Below are 6,232 nucleotides of genomic sequence, written 5' to 3' on the forward strand. Positions count from 1 at the left end.
GAAGTTTTTATCCAATGTGGAAGTTGTCCAAGATTTGGCTGAGGTTGTATTTGGTGAGGGTCTGGTCTGACTGACTCAGCTTCCTATGGAGTCCACTGAGAGCCTGACTGAGGTCCTGTAGGCCTCACTGTTGTCCATGTTCCACACAATGGCTCTCATGGTGCTGGCTGTGACAGCATCTGAAACCTTTCCAGATGTAGAATAATGGGAAAGTTGTCTTCTGCATTTCTCATAGGCTATTTTGATATTGCCCCCCCCGCTTATTTCTCTCCAGTATTAAGAAGTATTGTGTTTATTTCATTGGTTACCATATGGCCTTTCCCTTTGACTCTACAGTTTCTTGTTTATGAAAAATAGCAACTCAATCATGACAAATGCCCTGCAGCAATCTTGCCTCCAAAGTATAGAAACTTCTTTATTCCCATAACTTTGTTTTTTATTCCCCTAATTTTGTTTTTAAAATAGTAAAGCTGTTCTTCCTTTGAGAAAAAATCATATTATTCAGAGGTACACAATGTAGAGTAAAGTTTTGGAGGCAGAAGGCGTAGGTTCAAATCCCAGGTTGGACAAATTACGTAATCTCTTTGGAGCCTCAGTGACTCAAGGAGACATTATGAGGATCACAGTGTGAAAACACTTTGAAAGCTATAAAATGCTACATGAGTGTTCCTGTCACTGCATCTCTTTTCAGAGAGGCCCTAGCACAATTATGTAGGCCTTTCAGATTCTGATTCAGTATACTTCTTAGAAATGCTGTATTGTGGCATGTGTTTGATCTGAAACAAGGAAGTCCTGAAGAACATATTCTGGATCTATTTCTTCACCTCAAAAGTTTACAACCTTACTTTTGAAATCCAACCATGCCTGTTCAGAGCCCATTATACAGCCATGGCCTATTTTGGACATTGGGGATGAGCCTCTAAGCCATGACCTGAACTTTTCTCCTATTGGTTGGCTCAGTGGCTATGTTCTTTGTTTTAACCAGATCCCAGGCTGGCTAAAACTAGGAAAGTTGCATTAATAACTCCCTTCTTTGCTTAATCATATGGCCTGAAGATGAGACTTGTTAATCAAGGTTTGTGGCTTCAGGGCCACATGTGAGGTCTTAACCTGTGACTGGAATTTCTCGCATCTTCGAAGATGTTGACCGTTACAGTCAACAACAATCAACATTATTCTTTTAATTTATGTGTATTCAGATTTCCATTTTTTTCCTGTTATGGTGGATCATAGAAATGTAAATAATAAGACAGAACAATACAAAAAGACAATATTATTGCTTTTGTCTCTTGGAGATGTCTGACAAGCAGTCTCTCACCTTTGCCTCACTATGCCTTGGGAATTGCATCATAACTTGTGCTGTGGCAAAGCAGACACTTGTCAAGCACACTGTATTTACCCAGAAGAACTGTGCTGCAAGTTGGTGGCCAAGTAGATCAAGGACCAAGCATCTCATAAATCATAGTTATGACCAACTATGAGTCATGAAGGCAGAAGGCCTCTAGAATAATGGGAAGGAACAAAACTATAATTTGGAATTGGGAAGAATATTACAGATCTCCACCCTGACTCCTTTATTTGACAGATGAGGAAATTTGGGCCTTTTGGTCAGCTACTTATGACAGGACTCACAGTTAGCTAACAATAGCCAATAATAAAAATACTCATCCAGTGTCCTTTAAGCTCTACTATAGTTGACAGTCAGCATCCCACAGAGACACAGGCATAGGCTGGCATCCTAGCAGTGCCATGTATTGTGTGACCTGGGGCTACTTATTTCACTTCTTTGCATCTCAATGTCCCTGTCAAAGGCTGAATTTTGTGTCCCCCCCAATCCTAATGTTGTATCCCAGACCCACTAACTCAAAACATGTCAGTATTTGAAGTTAGGGCCTTGCTATAGTTTGGACCTTGAAGGTCTCTCAAAACCCCTATGTTAAATTGAAGCTTGGTCCCCAGAGTACAGTACCAGGAGGTGGTAGATTTCTTTAAGAGGCAGGACCTAGTGAGAGGCCTGTAGGTAATTGGAAGCATGACTTTGAAAGGGATGGTGTGACCCAGGATGTTTTTGCATCCTGTCCCTGAGGTACACAGTTTTGCTCCATCAAAGTATTCCTGATACAGTATGGCTTCTCACTATAGACCCAAGACAACAGGTCCAGTTGATCATGGACTAAGACCCCCAAAACTGTGAGCCAAAGTAAACCCATTTTCTTTGTAAATTAATTATTCTAGTTATTTCAGTTTAGTGCTAAAAAGCTAGTTAATACGGGCCTTTAAGAAAGTGATTAAGTTAAAATAAAACTGTTAAGGTGGACCCTAAACTATTGATTAGTGTCTTTAAAGGAAGAGGAAATTCAGACACAAGAAAAGATATCAGAGAGGGGAATGCATATAGGGAAAAGGCCATGTGAGAATGCACTGAGTAGGTGGCCATGTACAAGCCAATAAGAGAGGCCTCAGAAGAAAACAATCCTTGGACTTCCAGCCTCCATAATAGCGAGAAAATAATTTCTGTTGTGTAAGCCACCCAGTCTTTGGTACTTTGCTCTGGCATCCATAGCAAATGAATATACCCCATCTCTAAAACTAAGATAGTAATATTTCCTTCATGAGGCTATTGCCAAGATTAAATGAGACAATTAGTCTAAGAAAAAGAGTTAACCACAGGCTAAGACAGTACATAATTAGTGTCAGTTATTACAGTTACACAAAGGGACCATAAAGTATGCATAAATCACTTGCCTGTGAAATAAACTTAGCCTAACTAAAATAAATTTGCCAATGATTCTGGGATTCTCTCAGTTTGAGTTACCTTCTGTCTTTGAAAGGCCTTCAGAGAAGATCCGGATAGTCTGATGGTTCTTTGTCTTTCAAACACAGACCAGAGAAATTGAAATCTGTCTCTTCATTTTATCTTGATGATTTTCTCAGCCATAATTAGTCATATTGGAGTCTTTTTATGACATCTACTTAAAATTCAGATTTGTCTTTTAAAAATAGATATTGGAGAATGCAAATTATTCAGAGACCTTACTAAAGATTTCGGATTCTTAAGGATTCTAAGCATAGGTCATTTTCAAATATCTTTCCTTTGCACATGTTTTAAATTATTCTCAATTTGGAGGATATTTCAAAAGGACTGAGGGAAAAAATACCCCAAGACCACCTGAGAGGGAGGTGCAGAAGGCAGGAGATGTGGTATCCTGGCTGGTTCAGCTGATTGCTTTGTCAGTAGCAGGTGATTTTTGGCACATTTCAGTGTGATAGTTGACATCACTTTCTTTGCCTGCATGGTCCCATGTTCAGTATTGGTAGTAGCCGAAGGCATTAATTAAAGGGAACATGGGGATGTTGAATTGAAATGTGCTGAAAGATCCAAGCAGTGCAAGCCCAACCTCTGAAAGGCCAGTAATTCTCATGTAGGATGAGAAGGGGCAGCTGGCTTTCCTTTAGTTCTGTTCCCTGGATATGCTGGTAAGACCCAGCATATGAGCCACAGCAGGTGGAATAACTTGCCCATTTTGAATTTCACCCAAATCCCAGAGAGTATAATTCACACAAGGACATGTGAGTGTGGGCTGAGTCTTTTCCCCTGTATCACTCAGATATTTGCAAATCCTGCCTCTTGATCCAGGATACTCCCTTCAGAGACAAGGCAGTGAGAGTTTCTGTTTTGCTTCTAAAGAAACCGAGGCACAGAGACTTAAACTAGACTTAAACTAGCAGGTGTGGATAAGCTGACCTTGAGATCAAGAGCTTCTGTACCCCTAAGGTGGCATTTTTATGGGCATTGTTCATAAATATCTCAAATATAGGGAAAGTGATCTGGTCTTAGAAGAATGTAGACCAGAGACCCCACAAAAGTCAAAGCCATGACTGGGGTGAAAGTCATGCATATGGGCAGCATCTGTTTTGGTGGCACATAATTGTGGTCATGACTGCGTTTCTAACTTCTCACTCAGCTTTTTGATGAAGCAGTCCTTCTTTAGAAAACGAAAGTTGGGTCATTCCTCTTGTGAAATGAAAAATGCCATCAGTGATATCCTTCTTCATACAATCCACTCTGATGGCTTATGGTGTCTTACATGTCGGTGAAAGAATGTTGCCTAGAGGGAGGCACTGTGGGTAAAGACACGCTATAGAGTCAGCCTTTCAATGGGGAGTCCCAACATAAAAGGTTGATCCAACATGAGGAGAAATAGTCCAAAACACTGGCCTGCATCAGTCATATGGGGACAATCTTTAGTAGTACAAAACCCTGAGCCCCAACCCCAGGCATTCAATTTCAATAACTTCTCAGAGCGGTACTCAGTAATTTGCAACTGGGGTCCAGAGATTCAGCTCAGTGGTTCTGCTGCCTGCCTTGCAAGCTCAAGGACCCAAGTTCAATCCCCAGTACTGAAAAAAAAAAAAAAAAAAAAAAATTTGCAACAAGTGTCCTGGTGACTCTGAAACAGGAAATCATGGACACTGCTCTACTGCTCTATGTTACCCAAGACAACATAGGTTATCCACTTTCCTTCTGATTCTAAATTTGCGTGAATCTGTGACACCTGGTGCCTCAGGTGCCCTTAAGACCTTGATGGCAGTAGGGCCAACTCAAGAGAATGGCTGCCTGATCTAAGGAGTGTATCAATTCTGACCTCACCCTCCCACAGCCTCTTCATAGATGGAGCACCCTGTACTTTGAGTTCTTAAGAGGCAAAGTGCTGTATGGTAACAGAAGTAATATTGATAAAAGGTATATTATCTTACATTCAGATATTATTTATCAATCAGTTTCATTTTATCTTGATTTTTACTCTAATCTCACTAGAATTTCACAATAAATTATCTCACTTATGCAGAAACAGAGGCAGAGAAACAAGTTCTGGAGTGACATCTCATTGACTGAGAGCCTATTTTTCAAATTGGCTATTCGAGAATCTATGTGGTCTGACCAAGGAGTTCAGTTATAGTGTTTAAACTATGAGGAATCTCTAGAATCTGGTCCTTACATTTTCTATTTCTTTGTTTTCTTGATTGCCCAATTTCTGACAAAACTAGACCTTGGATTGTATACCATCAGTCACCAGGGCGGTAGCCTTCTTTGTAGGTGCGCCTGTCTTTCTGTATTACATCCATGGGGTATAATGTAGCTAGCTATTGTTACTGATTATATGGTACAGGAGTTGCCATGATTACGATATGCACAAAATTACCAAAAAAGCATTTGAAATAACCACAGAAACTATTAAGACTTTTATATGACCAGCTTCTCCTTTCTCAAATTGGACCAGCCTTTTTTAGAAATTAATTTTATTGGTACATTTGAAGTATGTAATATAATGAATTCAGCATTGGAAATTTGTACCTGTAAACAACCCATCTTGGTTCTTATTTTTCTCCCATTCCTCTGCCCTCCCTTCCATCCCTCCAGTCTACAAAGACTTTCTTTCCATTGTTTCATTTTCTCATATTAATTTTATTCCCTTCTTTCTTTTCCCCTACCCCTCCTACTTCCCTTTCCCCTTTACACCTTGTCTTCCTATTTCACATTATCTATTATAGCTTTTAGTCCTTATTTACACTTTCAATTTCTCACACTAGAGAAACTATTAGTTATTTACACATGTGAGTCCTATATATTTCACTTAAGAGTATGGCCTCAATGTACATCCATTTAGTGATAAATGTCTCTAGTTTCTCATTCTTTATGGCTGAGCAGTACTCCATTTTATATTAAAAAACACACACATTTTCTTTATCCAGTCTTCCCTTGATGGGCAATTAAACTGCTTCCAAGTTTTAGCTATTATAAATTGTGCTGCTGTGAACATGGGTGCACATATATCACTGTGGTATTATTCTTTTAATTCTTTGGGGAGGATACCCAGCAGGGGAATAGCTGGGTCAAATGGGACTTCCAATCCTAGTTCTTTGAAGTATCTCCATACTGATTTCCACAGTGGTTGCACCAGTCCACACTCCCACCAGCAGTGGAGTGGTGTTCCTCTTTCCCCACAGCCCCACCAGCATTTGTTATTGGTTGATTTCATGATAGCAGCCATGCTTTCTGGGGTGAGGTGGAATCTCAGTGTTGTTTTCATTTTGCATCTTGAATGACCAGTGATGTTGAACATTTTAAAATATGTTTATTTGCTATCTCTACTTCTTTGTTTGAGAAATGTCTGTTCATTTCAGATGCCCATTTTTGGATTGGGTCTTTAAATTTGGCTTTTTTTTTTTT

This window comes from Fukomys damarensis, unplaced genomic scaffold, assembly GCF_012274545.1.
Source record: "Fukomys damarensis isolate Sample0158 unplaced genomic scaffold, DMR_v1.0_HiC HiC_scaffold_1, whole genome shotgun sequence".
Classification (NCBI taxonomy): domain Eukaryota; kingdom Metazoa; phylum Chordata; class Mammalia; order Rodentia; family Bathyergidae; genus Fukomys; species Fukomys damarensis.